Source organism: Tamandua tetradactyla, chromosome 18 (genome assembly GCF_023851605.1).
Source record: "Tamandua tetradactyla isolate mTamTet1 chromosome 18, mTamTet1.pri, whole genome shotgun sequence".
NCBI lineage: Eukaryota > Metazoa > Chordata > Mammalia > Pilosa > Myrmecophagidae > Tamandua > Tamandua tetradactyla.
Genome location: NC_135344.1, coordinates 64,946,243 through 64,962,652, shown reverse-complemented (window position 1 = coordinate 64,962,652; position 16,410 = coordinate 64,946,243). Strand labels below are relative to the sequence as shown.

Genomic DNA, 16,410 nt, shown 5'->3' with positions numbered 1-16,410 from the left:
TATTGTCTCTATTACCATCAATCAATATTTATTGAACTTCAGCAGCCTGTCTTGAGCCATATTAGGAACTTGGCACTGAGATTTGCCCCTAGCTTGCTCACAGTTGAACTGAGACATGGGAGGTCAGACAGGTGAAACAAGGCGGCTCCAAAATACAACCAAGAATTAAGACTATAAATTCTTTAGAATTAGAGCTTTAGTGACTGAATCACTAGAGTCTTAGTGAAAATTTTAAAAACATTCTAAAATGTCAAAGTACAAACCAAAGAAATTTAGGCTCTATCAAAAATAGTAACATTGGAATTATGTACTTTTGGGTACATATATTTTGCATTTTTCAAATGTTCCTTGTAGTCTTTTCTACTACTTAATATTTTATATTCCTTTTCTTTGAATACTTTTTTAAATTTCTGAATACATTATTCTTTGCCAACTGTTTTACAGAGCCACTCAGCTTGGAGCATCTACAAGTCAGGGCAAAGTTTCTGGATCAACTCATTCTATTGGGATTTGTGTCTTAATTATTTTGACTTTGTCATAAGCCCTTTTCCCCACCTCCTCACCCTCTGTGTCTGTATATAGACAGTTTGCTGGAACAAAGTATCCCCAGGCAGCCTCAGCTGTTGCCTCTAGGCTTTCTTTGAGTTTGTCCCTTTCTGAACCTGTATTTCAGCTCTTGTAGTTCATATGTCTGGGCTCACTTGCTTTTTCCGTGTCTTCTCCTAAGAGGAAAGACAAATTAAAGTAAAACAGCATCAAAACGCTGTGCAATGCTTTTTCTGTACACTGCTCTTCTGGTCTAGAATTTTCTTTCTTTTACTATTTTTCCCTCCTGGTCCCAAATTTAAAGATTTTGTATGATTTAGTTGAACAGCCTACTCTACAGTGAAGCATTCCACCTAAGCTCTAGGTACTTAATCCCTTCCTGTTTCCATTATAATCGAAAAATCATAATAATTCAGTCATCACATTTAACCTATATAGTACTGATGTGTTTAAATGACTTTCTTTCATTTTCTCTGAGACCCACTTGGTTGAAGTAGCTAAATTTCATTTATCCTGGCATCTTCTGCTTCAAGGTTAGCAATTGGTATCAATACAGATATGTTTATTGAGATGATTGTTCATCAGATTTAACAAAGGAAACAAACCAACTCTTTCTAACCTTATTGGTGTTTTCCTTTGGAATAATGTGCATCTATAATCTACTAGAGGACAGGAGCGGAAGTTAAAAATGTCACTCTTGTTGGCTCAATATGTCAGCCTCCATACTCAATCAACTTTATTTATATTAGTTTATATCAGTTTGTAATGTTGATTTAAAATTGTTGAACACTCACTAGATAATGCCTGGTTCTGCAAAATTGTTCAGTGGCTCCAGTTTTCATCAGAAAATAGTTATACTTGCAGAAACTGTGAATTACCATTATGCAGTACCACTTGATGACAAATATTATTATTCTGAATTTCAGCTTTTATTTTGAGAAATGAAGGTTTTGGCAGTGGAGTAGAATAGTTCAAGTTTTGGGGCATTCTGTTAGCACCAAAGTTAGTTATTCTTCGTAATAAGTTCAGAGGTGGGTTTTTTAACCTAAGTTATCTTCATTTTTCGAATGGGGAAATTGAAGGAACAAAGCTGTACACGTGTTCATCTGTGAAAATTGTGTTATTCATGTTTCAATGACATCACTTTCTCTGTTGCAATTATTTTGTGGGCAGTATCTCCTTTCATTCTGACTAAAGCAGGGAAGGCAAAAGATTTAAGTGTTTTCCATTTGAAAATTATATTTTCTTTAAGGTTGGAATTGTTTGAACCAAGACCACCCAGTAAAAAGCCACTTTCTCCATGTTGGTGGCCCTTCATAAATCAGATAGGTGGTGCTGTTTCAAGGAGGGTTAACTACAGTAATAGAAAGTAAAAGATAAGCGCTTTTCAAGATGTCCTCTATCCCTTATATATGGTTTCACTATGTATTTGTGAGATGTTGTGATATTCTAATGTAGCCTCTATTCAAGTATAAAATTTAAACAATTTCAAAGTTTAATACAGTAAGAAGTTATTTGCTATTTTGGCTTGTTTGCACCATTTTTGTTCTTCACTTGGATAAGCTAAGATGTTATCAAATGGCATGCAATAAGACACCAAGCTAGAACCTACCTGGGAAAAAATCACAATTAGATGTTAAACCTCAGATTCTTATCTGTTGCTTAGTTACTAAACTATGCTGTTTCCAATCTATATTTGCATCCCATTTTAAGCTCTGGCATTTACATTTGTAGCCATACCTTTAGTTTGTTCATTTTTTTGAAGTAGCATTTAAAAATATTGAGATTATTGCATTAGAGTCAAATTATTGGAACTGCTAAACTTTTCACCTCTTCCTTTAAAAATCCCTAAATTAATTCCAAATAATGCTTTAGCAAAATGTACAAATAGAGAAATAATGTTCCCCATGTTGCATTTCTTAAATTCTAAATAGAGGATAGCATTTAAAGTATATCTATTATTGTTGACTCATACATATGCTATCTTTCATATCACTATATCCTCTTGATAAATATCTCCAGGCACTTTGAAACATATGTTTGATGACTGACCATATTGTTGAACATATTTGAAGTACTTGTCACCATATTTTACCAATAGGTTTCACTATTTTATTGCCATGAGTACCAGCTGCTTCTTTCTCTGAAATCTGCCAGAAGATTCATTATACAGCCCTTTCTCTTAATCCCTTTGTTTACTTTCTCTCGATTATATAATTCTTTGATACCTGTTCTCTCCTGTTGATTCAGGGTTGTATTAAGAATTTGATGCTTTCAACAAAAGGACTCTTTTCTTTTTTGTTTCTATAACAATTGCTAAACAAGAATGTCTACATTTTAGGAAGAGGGGAGAATTAATGATAAAAAAATACTATTAGCCACATAAGCCAAAGGGGAAAACCATAATGACTGTTTCATACAGAAGATACTCAAGGTCTGTCTTCACCTTGCTGTGACAGATAAAAATTGATGTGATTGATAGGAAACTGATGTGATTGACAAAGAGGAAGAGAAAATACTGTAAGACAAAATTAAAATTTTCAAAGGCCAGTTTTTGACTATAAAAATAAAAACTAAGAAAATCACATGTAGGACATGTGTCACTAAAATCTCAAAATACTAAGGAAGGACAGGGGGGTATAGGAACAATATATGTGTATGCTATTGAAGTTAAATTGGTATCAAATCAAACGTGATTGTTAGCAAAGGCATGCTGAGAATGAAATTTATAATTCTAAATGCTTACATTAAAAAAGAAGAAAGATTTCAAATCAGAGGCCTAATCTCACAACTGGAGTATTTAGAAAGAGAAAAGAAAGCTGTGCTGAAATCAGGTCAATTTTACCAAACATTCTGTTTTAGTTTGTTAAATGCTGCTAGAAATGCAATAAACCAGAAACGGTTGGCTTTTATAAAGGGAATTTACTAAGTTACAAGTTTATAGTTCTAAGGCCATAAAATTTCCAAACTAAGGCATCCAGGGAAAGATACCTTGACTTAAGAAAGGCCGATGGCTCCAGAACACCCCTGTCAGCTGGGAAGACATGTGGCTGGCATTTGGTGGTCCTTTGGCTTCTAGTTTCAAACACCTTCCTTGGGGGCATTTTCTTTCTGTTTCTTCAAAGGTCTCTATCTGTATGGGCTCAAAACTTCTTCCAAAATGGTTCCCTCTTATAGGACTTCAGTAAGTGGATTAAAATCCACCTTGAATAGGTGGAGATACATTTCCATGGAAACCACTTAATCAAAAGTTCCTACCCTCAATTGGGTAGGTCACATTTCCATGGATCTAATGAAAAAGATTTCACCCTACAATTTTAAATCAGCATTAAAGAATTTGGCTTTTCTGGGTTATACAGCAGTTTTAAACTAACAAATATTCCAAGAAGGACTAACTCCAGTTCAAACAGTTGAGGAAGAAAACAGTTCCTAACTCATTGTATGAGGCCATCATCACCTGCATACCAAAGTCAGATTAAGATACCTCAGAAAAGAAAATTGAAGACCAATATCTCTTACTACTATAAAGGCAAAAATCCTCAACAAAATATTAACAGACTGATTCCAACAGCACATTAAAAAATTATACACCATGATTAAGTGGGAAAATATCCCAGGTATGCAAGGGTAGTTCAACACAAGAAAATCAACTAATGTAATGCACCACATTAAAAGAATGAAGGAAAAAGTCCACATGATCAAATAGCATTTGACAAAATCCGGAACCACTCCTTGATAAAAGCACTTAGAAAACTAGGAAAGAAGGAACTTTCCTCAACATAGTAAAGGGCATTGTGGTAGTTAGGTTCAGGTGTCAACTTGGCTAGGTGAAGGTGCCTAGTTCTATTGCTGTGGACATGAGTCAATGGCATGTGAACCTCTTCTGTTGCTGATTACATCTGCAGTCAGCTAGGAGGTGTGCCTGCTGCAATGAATGACATTTGATTTAATTGGCTGGTTCTTAAATGAGAGAGCTCAATGTAGTACAGCCAAAGCAGCTTAGCATACCTCATCTCAGTACTTGCAGCTCAACCCAGGCCTCTGGAGATGCAGAAAGGAATCACCCCAGGGAAAGTTGTTGGAACTCAGAGGCCTGGAGAGAAGGCCGGCAGAGATTGCCTTGTGCCTTCCCACATAAGAAAGAACCTCAGATGAAAGTTAGCTGCCTTTCCTCTGAAGAACTATACGTTAATGAAATAAATCCCCTTTTATTGAAAGCCAAACCATCTCTGGTATGTTGCATTCTGGCAGTTAGCAAACTAGAACAGGCATATATGAAAAATCCACAGCTAACATTCTACTTAATGTTGAAATGCTGAAAGCTTTCTCTCTAAGAACAGGAATAAGATTTAAGTATGCCCACAGTCATAGCTATTATTTAGCATTTTTCTGGAAGTCTAGCCAGAGAAATTAGACAAGAAAAAGTAATAACAGCCTTCCAAATAGGAAAGGAAGAGGTGAAACTTCCCTATTTTCAGATAACGTGATATATAGGAAATGTTGAAAATTACACAACAAAGCTACTAGACCTAATAAAAGAGTCCAGCAAAGTTCCAGGAAAAATGTCGACAGGAAAAAAAAAGTCAGTAATGTTTATATACAGTAAAAATGAGCAATCAGAAGAAAAAAATCAAGAAAAAATAAAAGAATCAAATATCTAATAATAAATTTAACCAAAGGTGCAATGGACTTATACTTGGAAAACTGTAAAACATTGCTGTAAGCAATCAAAACAGACCTAAATAAATGGAAAAACATTATATGCTCATAGATGGATGACTAAATATAGCTAAGTGATTTATATATTCAAGACAATCCCAATAAAAATTTCAACAGCCTTCTTTGCAGAAATGGAAAAATCAATCAAATTTGTATAGAAGGTAAGGGGCCTGGAACAAATAAAGCCATCTTGAAAAAGAAGAATGAAGTTGGATAACTCATGCCTCCTGATTTTAAAACTTATTACAAAGCTATAGTAACCAAAACAGCATGGTACTAGCATTAGGACAGATGTATAGACTATGGACTTGAATTGAGCTCCAGAAATAACTCTTCACATCTATGGCCAATTAAATTTTACAAGGGTACCAAGTCTACTCAATGAGGAAAAAATAGTCTACTTAACAAATGGTTCTGGAAAAACTTGATATCCAAATGCAAAAGAATGAAGGTGGACCCCTACCTCACATCATATACAAAAATTAACTCAAAAGACATCAAAGACTTTACTAGAGGAAACAAAATGCAAAACTCCTAGAAATAAAAAAAAAAAGAAGCATCTTCAGGCGATTGTATTAGGCAGCGGTTTCTTAGAATTCACCAAAAGCATGAGCAACCAAAGAAAAAATAGATAAATGGGACTTCATCAAAATTGAAAAATCTTTTGAGCTTCAAAGGACTTCCTCATAAAAGTACACAGACAACCTATAGAATAAGAGAAAGTATTTGTCAATTAAAAAATGTGCAATGTAAAATGGTGCAGCCACTTTGGAAAACAGTTTGGCAGTTCCTTAGAAAAGAAGTTTGCAATTATCATATGACCTGTCAATTTCACTTCTAGGTACACACCCAAAAGAATTGAAAGCAGGAATTTAAACAGATATTTGTATACTGAGTTCATAGCAAATTATTCACAATTGTTAAAAGTTAGAAGCAACCAAATTGTCCATCAATAGATAAAGTATCAACCAAATGTGATATATACATACAATGGAATATTATTCAGCTGTAAAAGAATAAGTAAATTCATTAAGTCAGGAACTAGAATGTATGTTACCAGGAGTTGGATATTGGTAGGGAATGTGAAGTTAATGCTTAATTGGTACAGAGTTTCTAGCTGATGTGATAGAAAATTTCGGTAATGGGTGGGGGTGATAATAGCACAACATTGTGAATATAATTAACATCATTGAATTCTATATTTGGAAGTGGTTAAAATGGGAAATTTTAGGTTGTAATATACATGCTGCTAGAATAAATATGATAAAAACAAAAAATATCAGACTGTTTAATAGTGAATTAAATAAATCATTTGGATTCAAAAGTGAATCCTAATAAAACTATGGACTATATTTAATGGTATAAATATAATAATATTATTTTATCAATTGTCACAAAGGCACCACACTAATGAAAAGAGTTGATGATAGGGAAAACGGTATGTGTGTTTGGGGGTTATATGAGAGCTCTGTGTTTCCTGCATGATTTTTTGTAAATGTACCATTTTCTAATTAAAAAAAAATACCAAAAAAGACAGAAGAAAAAAGTGACTGAACCTGTTTTGATATAGGATGAGAGCTGAGACAACATAACCACAAATCCAATGAATTCACTCACTCAACTAGAGGGAAGTAGGAAAATTGCAATGAACCATTACCTATTCCTAATAAGCTTTTGAAATGTAACCGTAGGAATAGCATCGTGGAATGTTAATTATGGTAATTAATAACTCTTAGCCTTTTCCTGTTTCCTTTACTTTAGTTTTCTTTACCACTTGCTTCTTAGGAAAATAAGTGAGAATTGGTAATATCTACTACGAGTAACATCATTCTTCTCTCCTTATACTGAACATTGCATTAAAGTGTCTGTTCCAGCTGGTACGATGAGGCAGCTAGACAAACAAATGATTCTTAATGTTATTGTTCAAAGGGCAGACAGTCTGGTCTTAAAAAAGTCATTAATTATCCATTCTGGAGACAGTCCTGATATTGACCTCAAATAAACCACTCATATCCCAATTAATATGCAAAATGGCTTTGTGACATTTGGGAAAGCTCTATTTAAGTGGGCTACTCTTGGCTGCAATTCAGTTAGGTTGGGAAAAAGATCCCATTTGAACCCATTTAAAATTAGACATAGATGAAGATTCAAGTGGGGCTTTAAATGGTCGTCATTTTATTTTCACCCCAAAATTCATTTTGAAACTCATTAGATGTCATCAATTATCTTGCGAGTTTTATAAGTAAAGGATTAAGTTTTAAAAATGCACATCTACGTCATATGTACAGTTTATCCAAGTGCACTGGAAAATAATTTCTTTGCATATAGAATTGTAAAATAAGCCATGGTACTTTTTAAGAAGTTCAGCAACATTCAGGGTTTTGTTGAGTTGCTTTTGAGTAATATGTCAAAACCATTTTGACATATTACTCATTTGTGTAACTGACAGCATTTTAAATAAAAAGGAAGTAATCATGGTTAAACCCCTTAGAAAGTAAACTGATGATAAAATATAGGCTAAAGTGTGCATGATGATCAGTTTTGATAAAATTTTTTATATTTTGAAAGTCTCAATTTTTAGAAAGAAAATATCTCTCCTTTACTAATTTTAAAACAGTGAAACACTTCAATTGCAAAATGCCAGGAGATAATTTTCAAAGAGTAATAGTAATAACTTTTCTTTTCATTGCTCTTCCTTATTTTTTAAAATATTTTTATTGTAAACAACAAACATACAAACATTCTTGACATACAGACATTCTATACATGGTATACAATCAATGGCTTACAGTATAATCATATAGTTGTATATTCACCACCATGATCATTTTTTTGAGCATCTGCATCTCTCCAGCAAAAGAAATAAAAGAGGAAAAAGAAAAAACTCATACATACCATACCCCTTACCCTTCCCTCTCATTGACCACTAGTATTATAATCTACTCAATTTATTTTAACCTTTGTTCCCCCTATTATTTGTTTATTTTTATGCATATTTTTTATTCATGTGTCCATAACGTAGAAAGAAGGAGCATCAGACACAAGTTTTCACAATCACACTGTGACACTGCAAAAGCTCTATCATTATACAATCATCGTCAAGAAACATGGCTACTGGAACACAGCTCTACAGTTCCAGGTACTTCCCTCTAGCCACTCTAGTACACCATAAACTAAAATGGAGATATCTATGTAATGCGTAAGAATGACCTCCAGGATAACCTCTTGACTCTGAACTCTCTCAGCCACTGACACTTTTTATCTCATTTCTCTCTTTTCCCTTTTTGTAGAGAGGGTTTTCTCAATTCCTTGATGCCAAGTCCCAGCTCTTGCCAGGATTTCTGTCCCATGTTGCCAGGAAAGTTTACACCCCTGGGGGTCATGTCCTACTAGAGCGGGGGAGGGCAGTGAGTTCGCTTGCCCTGTTGGCTAAGAGACAGAGAGGCCACATCAGAGCAACCAAAGAGGTTTTCTGGGGGTGACTCTTAGGCATAATTTTAATTAGGTTTAGCCTACCCTTTGCGGGGATGTGTTTCATAGGGGCAAACCTCAAGATCTAGGCCTCAGCATATTGATTGGTTGTCCCCACTGTTTGTGAGTATATCAGGAATTCTCCAAATAGGGAAGTTGAATTTTTCCCCCCTTCTCCCCCTTCCCCCAAGAGGATTTTGCAAATACTTCTTTAACCACTGTTCAAATCACTCTGGGAGTTATCAGGGTATCACACTAACCTGGACAAACCAACAAAATCCAATGCCCTATTCAAGGTTCCGTGTACTGACAGTGTTGAATTAAACTTTGATATATTAAAAACATACTTTACCAGTAATCCACTTGCAAAATGAATGCTTACTTTTTATCCATATAAAACTCACAAAGGCTATATATGATCTAAATGTTAGCTCGTAAATACAATGTACCTAATATAATAATAGCAAGCATTTTTAGTATATTTACTATGTTTTGAGTACTTTATATTTACCAAGTTGGATGCTCATCCTTCCCTCCTACACACCTGAACTTCCACTTGGTTTCCTTCATCCTGAAACATGTGTATTGGTATTTCTTATAGTAGACATTTTCTCAGATTTTGTCTTTCTAAAAACATTTTTATTTTTATTTAAGTAATATTTTTGTGGAATATAGAGAGTTGGGTACTGATAGGAAGCTTTTCTCTTTCAGTTCTTTAAAGAAATTTCTCCCATTTCTAATAAGCCAAATGTCATTCTTATCATTACTCTCCTTTGTAGCATACTTTTTTTTCCCTTTGGCTGCTTTTTTATTTTCAAATATTTGGCTATGGTATGCTGAGTTTCAGAGACTTATATACGCTAAAGTACACTGGAGCTCTACAAAAGAGAAGTATATCTAGCAAAACAAGTCAAAGTATTTAGATTTTTAGACTTAGGCAATATTGGATTAACTAATCTTTGTAAAATAGACCCATATCGTTTTGAATTTTGAGTTTCATTTTATATAAAATAGTCCTAAATATATCTTATTTTCTCCCAGTTTTAGAGGCATGAAATGGTTATGTATAGGAAACCAAGGAGGCATGTATTGTACTCTCCAGAGGTACTATTATACTAATTTTACTATTCCATCCAGTTACTTTCTTGAAAATGCTACAACTTCCACAGAGTTTGAGAAAGAATAGGAAAAATGAACTTCTCAATTTTGCAAATCTCCCCCCCCCCCCAATCTTGGGTAGGTTGTTAGTGATTATCAGAAAGCTGAAGAACCTTGGAACATTGGTTAAACAACTAGAGGAGTCATAAATGCTTCTGTTTGTTGAAAATAAAATAAATTTCGATAGACCTTAACAACTCTTTCCAAGACAGCAAAGGATCTTGTGAGACAATAGTTGTCAATCTTGGTTGCACCTTAATTCTCACCTCTATGGAATTCCAGCTTGGACATTTAAAAAGTCTCTTTGGTGTTCTATTGCACATCCAGGATTAACTATCATAAGAAGGACCCTCTATGCTCTCTGATTTTCCAACAGCTGTTGACAACTTTTTTCTTATAACATTTTCATAAAATCTTATGTTTCATAGTAAAGGTACTGATGATGGTCGAGGAAATTGGTTCTAAATACATGGCAACTACTTACTCTATAATACATTGGTAACTTTATTAGCCTTTACTGTCCTTGCCCTTATTTGCCTTGTCATCTACAAATTCCTGTAGATAACATAGATTCTATCTATGTCTCCTGTCTTCTGATTGGAGACACAATCCTCAATAGAGCAAGAAGTATGTCAGGATCTTCAGCAACAACCTTTGATGATTAATGGAAGTAAGAGTGGCTGCAAATATGTCAGATCTGACAAGGATGTGCTTAAGGTGTTCGAATAAACTCTGAGGCTCAATATTCAAAATCCTCTCAAGCTCAAAAATGCATATCAGTATATCTGCACAAAGCTGCATTTACCATAACTAGTATCCTAATTCCTTGCTTAGTAATGGACCCATGACTTGAATTCTAGCCTTCAAAATGGGGACTCATTCGTCTTGTGAAGAACTTGATCACTCACTGAGGGAAGAAGACTGAATTCATGCAGGTGTCCCGCCATCATTGGGCAATGTGTCTGTGAAATCAGGATGCCTGCCTGCTGACCCACCTTCTAGAATTACTGCTGCCTTTGGACTTCTTCCATTGCTGGATCTAATATGTCTACAGGGCAGTGCTTTCTTAAACAATCTCTGAACTTGCTCTGTTTTTGGAATATCATGATCTCACAGTGTATCTCAAACTTTAGTGTGCATTCTGTGTGTCTAACATTCACTCAGTTAATAACCACACCCTTTGTCCATGGATCAGTCTAGTGACACATTCAATTGCCTGTTTGTCCTCCCCAGCCTAATATCCAACACCTGTCTCAGATGCTTCCTTCTTCCTAACCTCTGGAAGTGTGGAGCTGAGGACCTGGCCTTATGATAATGAAAAAGCCTAGGTATTAATGAATGCATTGCTTTATCTCATTGTCCTACACTGGCAAGGATTGGTATTGCTGTTATTATTTTCATTTGACAGAGGAAATATTTCGGCAGGATAAGAATAGTAAAATGAAAGTAAGTTACTTCATTTATCCCTTTTTCCTGCCCACAGTCATCCCTATCTGCCAGACTCACATGGGAGAAGGCTACCACTTGTGATGGGATTGAGGACAAGAACTGAGAACTCCCTCCTCATATCCTGCTGCTCCTTCATTTGTGAAAATTATAACAAGACATTTCTCTATCTAAGCACATCGCAATACCTCCCCCCAGTGAAAGCAATTGTCACTTTCACATAACAAAAACTCTTTACAACTCTCCCTATGGTTGTAAAAAGGTGTCATATTGGATAAATCCGCTTCTCTGTGGGGTCACATGTCCAGTAATGCTTGCACCCTTTTAGACCATCATGGCACCCAAAAGCTATAGTTGAGGAGCACAGTATTTGCCTGCTTCCCAGCCACTGACTACTGTGTCTCAAAACTTGCAAAAAGAAAGTTGGACAACTTCTCGTGTTGTTTTTCCATTGCCTTTTTTTTTTTTTTCTGTTGAAAAGAAGAGCCGCAGACAGTAGCGGATTTGGAAAATCCTGGAGAGCAGCAAGCCATGCAATGGTCTCAGCTGCTTTTCCTTGTGGGTATGTGTGTGTTTCTCTTTTCTCCACATCTGTGAGAGAGCCATGCCATTTGAAATGCAGGCTTAGCTGAAAGCTAATTCCATCAGAAGATGGAGGATTAATGTCCATGTTTGAGTAAAGCCCCTGAGGCCACTAAGATTTTGCCCAGTTAATAGCTCTGACTTTACAAGGGAATGCAATGATACCTAAAGAAACTAAAACTACTTCTTAGCTTTAGAAAAAAAAATCCTGCACAGAAAAACAATAATTCTACCTTTTCTCATGTTTACTAACCCTGACTGAGGTCCTTCTTCTGAAATTAATCTTGCTGCTCAGATGATTTTCAATGTTACTTGGTGGTATGAAAACTGCTTGTTCTAATTGCCTACTGCAAACTTCTATAGGCATATACAACATAGTTAGGTATTCTAGAACTTCACATATTTCCTAGTCATCCTTCTATGTACTAATACCCACTGACTAATAACATTTCTCTTCTGATAGCCATTCTTCATCTCCTGTGCATGTATTTGGAGTTAGATAGTGGGTGTTTGACAGAGCCTACCCTTATCTTAGATTGATGAATCTAAATTATTTAATTCATATAAATCAGTTCATTATACACTTTGTGTGCGCCTTTTATGCCAGTCACTGTGCTAAGTAATAGGAGTGAAGAGGGGCCCAAAATAAAAAAATACATTATTTAATTCCTAACACTCATGAGCTCACAATCTATTGCTGAAATTAATAGCATATTACAGCTTAGCATGAAGTTTGGTCATGGCATTTCTTGGCTGTTCTTTTTAATTCTTCCAACGTCAATTTTCCTCATAGTTTACGACACTTTTTCTCATTTCATCACATTTTGAATACCATGGATGCAGTAACATAGTTTTAAAAGTTTTCTTTAATATTAATAATGAGATCTCATGCCCTAGTATCTGCTACAATTTCATTTAATGATGTAGGCAGTATGCACATCTTTCAATATAAAAAATGCTCTTATCTCAAGATAGTACATATGATTGCACTTATGCAAAAATTTTATCTTATTCTACTTGACATTTGGAGTTAACCTGATTCTGAAATGAATTTCCAACTTTTCACTTACTTATGGATGTTTATTTCTAACTTCATGAACAGCTATGGTGAGGAGCATAGTGTGTGTATATGGAGTAGCTTGTTTTTTTTTTTTTTTAAGAAATCAGCAATACATACATGTATATTATTCACATGCATGAATAAATGTATGAATAAAATAAATATGTGCATGAATGCCTTTTCTTTGAAAATGAATTATTTTCAAGGCAAGAAGCCGCAAGGTGTCCCGACCTCCAGCTTCATAACCATGGACAGCACCGGATAAAGACTTGAAGGTGCATATGAAGTGTCTAATTTGGGTTTGCATCAACCTTGGTTCATATTGAGTATCTCTGGAGCCATAGTTTCCTCTCTTATGAAATGTGGACAGTAGTGTAAAAATTGCCATGTTCTTGTGCAGATTAAAGTGTTGGGTGTGTGGGAGTCTAGTAATACCTCCTTAGACTGCCAAAAAGAGCTAAGCAATCAGGATCCCATGCAATGCCTGGGACATACTTGTAAGTAGTGTGGCAGCTGCTGCTGCGGGGGTCCTCAGGGTGGCTTGCAGGAATGTGGATAGAGTGTGACATACCAACTGGGACCTGGGACCTGGACTCACCTACCATCAGACCCTTACCCAGGATGAGATTTCACTGAAGCATGAGCCATCCATCCTCTCTGTGTCCTGGACCTTCGTATTTTGAGAGATGATTTTTCTTCTCTATTACAGATAATTTTTTCCATGGGCTTTATTTCAGTCCCTACATTTTTAGTTAATCAGTAGTTCATTAACTGATAGAACTATTTTCTCTTTCACCATTTTCACACACATCTGTCCATACGTAAAAACAGTATATCCACAGCCCCTGTCAGATGGTGAGGAAGCCATTGCAAATTGATAGGAAGACAGCAAGTTGATGGGAAAGGAGGTTTTTGTCATGTTGACAGTTTGCTCCTCCAAGCTGTTGTCTTTAAATCACTCCTCGAATAGTTTACCATGCAACAGTCTCCAGTTTCTGGTACTCCATGATGCCTTAAATATATGAGGGTCCCAAGGATTAAGGAAATTGATCTGTCACTACCATTTTTTTTTCATAGCTTTCGGCCTCTGCTTAGTTGTAGACCCTACCCTCATTTCCCTGGATTGGGATGAGTTTGGCATGGTTTGAATATAATAATGGTTTATTATTGTCCCACAGTTTCCACTGCCTTTAAAAAACAGTCATAAACAAAGAGATATCAGTACTCTCCCATCACAATAAACATATATGTATGAAAGAATCTAGTTAGAAAACTGTGTAAGTCATGGCTCTACAGACAAAATCTTAAGATGCTTTGCCCCTGTATATAAACCTCAATCACACAAATGTTAAGACATGCTTTTCCCTTTCTCTCTACAAACCTCCTTTACCACCCCCAGGCCTCCTCCACACAGACCTTTAGAAAGGAAAATCATGGCTAGAGAAAGACAGGTCAGGCAGTTAGCACAGTAAAAGAAGTTTTGGAGGTGTTTCAAGTGGGTCTCTGAGATCACAGCATTCTCAAGAAGAAAGCCGTGGATAAGCTGTTTCTCTGCCAGGGTGTGGGGGACCCAGCTGATTCCAGCCTCCATGTCCTCAAGTGCTGAGAAGTGGATGACATCTTAGGGGCAGGAAGAGAAATCAGCATGTGTTACTGGCAACAGAATATATGTCATTTTTCGGTAACTAAAATAATATCATTTGAGAAATGTGATTTTTCAAAACAAGACTATTAAAATTGAAAAAGGATATTCTAATTTGAGGTCTGTAAGTGGGTACTAAGGCTAATTGGCTGAGAGCACTTAAATGGCATGTTTGTGGTGTATTATGCAAAAAACTAGTGAAAACAACTGATGTCAGAAATTGAACGCATATTAATGTTTGAAAAGAGCCAAACACAAGTGGCTATACTTGAAATTAACAAAGCAAAATTTGAGGTAGAGCAAGGTAAATTTTAATGTAATGGGACAATACTTCTACTCAAAGGTCTTACAAATATTTTATATCTCCTTTGTTTATATAAAATAAACAAAACAAAAATGAACCTTAAAATACTGAATCACTTTTCATACTCATATAGAATCTTGTTTATTTATTTGTTTAAATAAGAGGAAGGCTATATAATTTTTAATCTGGATAAATGAAATTTGTAAGCCTGGAGTTTTATAACAATGCGATGCAAGTGTAGTATCTGTTGCCATGGATACAACCATTATCTCTGATGAAAACTATAAAAATGGTCCAATCACGCTGAGTGGAAAGACTATGCACTGTTAATGGCCAATACCTGTACATGTACATTGCACTGTTTTTATGTATTTGACTTGGTTTTACCTAAAAAGACCTTGATATCCTGGCCTTAACTTGAATAGTTTAGGATTTCTACCATTCTTAAATTAAAGCTGGCTTCTGCAATATAGAATTAAAAAAATTCCACCTGAAGCAACATTCTAACCATATCATTTTGCTGAACTATTTTATTCATGTTCTAATTTTGCTCATTAGAATGATGCTTTCAATGCATTTGCTTTATAAATGGCATTTTTGTTAAGTGAGATGACATCATCTTAATGTTCGCAATGCTAAGTATATGATTTAATCCAATGCTCTGTGAATCCACAGTAAGGTCTCAATATAGTTTGGGCTGTACAGTCTAAGGCAAGCTAACTTAGCCTCTAAGCCTCCTTTGCATCATAAATAAGGAGTATAATATAATTTAATTTATCAATCTTTTGTGAGCATTAAATGAAATAATCTTTGTAAGTGCCTAACACACTCTTTTACCTGGGGCAAAATTCAGTAAGTGTTGGCTAGGACATGAGAAGAATCATTGGCAATCAACTTTGTAACACTAAGATAAAGTAGCAGGCCAAGGAAATCCATTGGTGGCCATGTATAGGTATATTAAGTCAGTCCTGGAAATGGTCAGATATGTCTGTGTTCATTGCTTTAAAAAATAGTATCTGACTTCAAAATGTTTCCTGCCATAAGTCAGTTACTTTAGACTAACTAGTAGTAACTCATTCTCATCAAAATGTTTGAGGGAACTTTGAGAATGACACAATCTAAATATGTAGACTATCAAAAGGTCTGTGACCCAGACTGCAGTGGTATGTTATGTCACCATGTGTGAATATTTGGGCACCAGAAACCCTCACAGGAGCTTAGCTGGTGCCGGGAAAACTCAAGTGGTGTGTGTGTTAGGGGTCAGGATTCCTCAGAGAAAGAGAACCAATAGGATATAAGTGTATTGCATGCTATGTACTAGTATATATGTATACTATATATACAATATATGTTATATATGTATTTGTGTGTGTATATGTGTATATATATATATAAATAAAGAGATTCCTTATAAGGAATTGGCTCATGTAATTTGACAGCTGTCAAGTGTGAAGTCCCTACAGCAGATCAGAGTTGGAGGCT

The 16,410-nt window shown here is 35.5% G+C and overlaps 1 long non-coding RNA gene across 1 annotated transcript in view; it reads left to right on the top strand.

The window, feature by feature from the left end:
• Positions 1-16,410, top strand: part of LOC143662685 (uncharacterized) — a 120,905-nt gene that overhangs the window by 12,703 nt on the left and 91,792 nt on the right. The gene's annotated exons all lie outside the window — the stretch shown is intronic.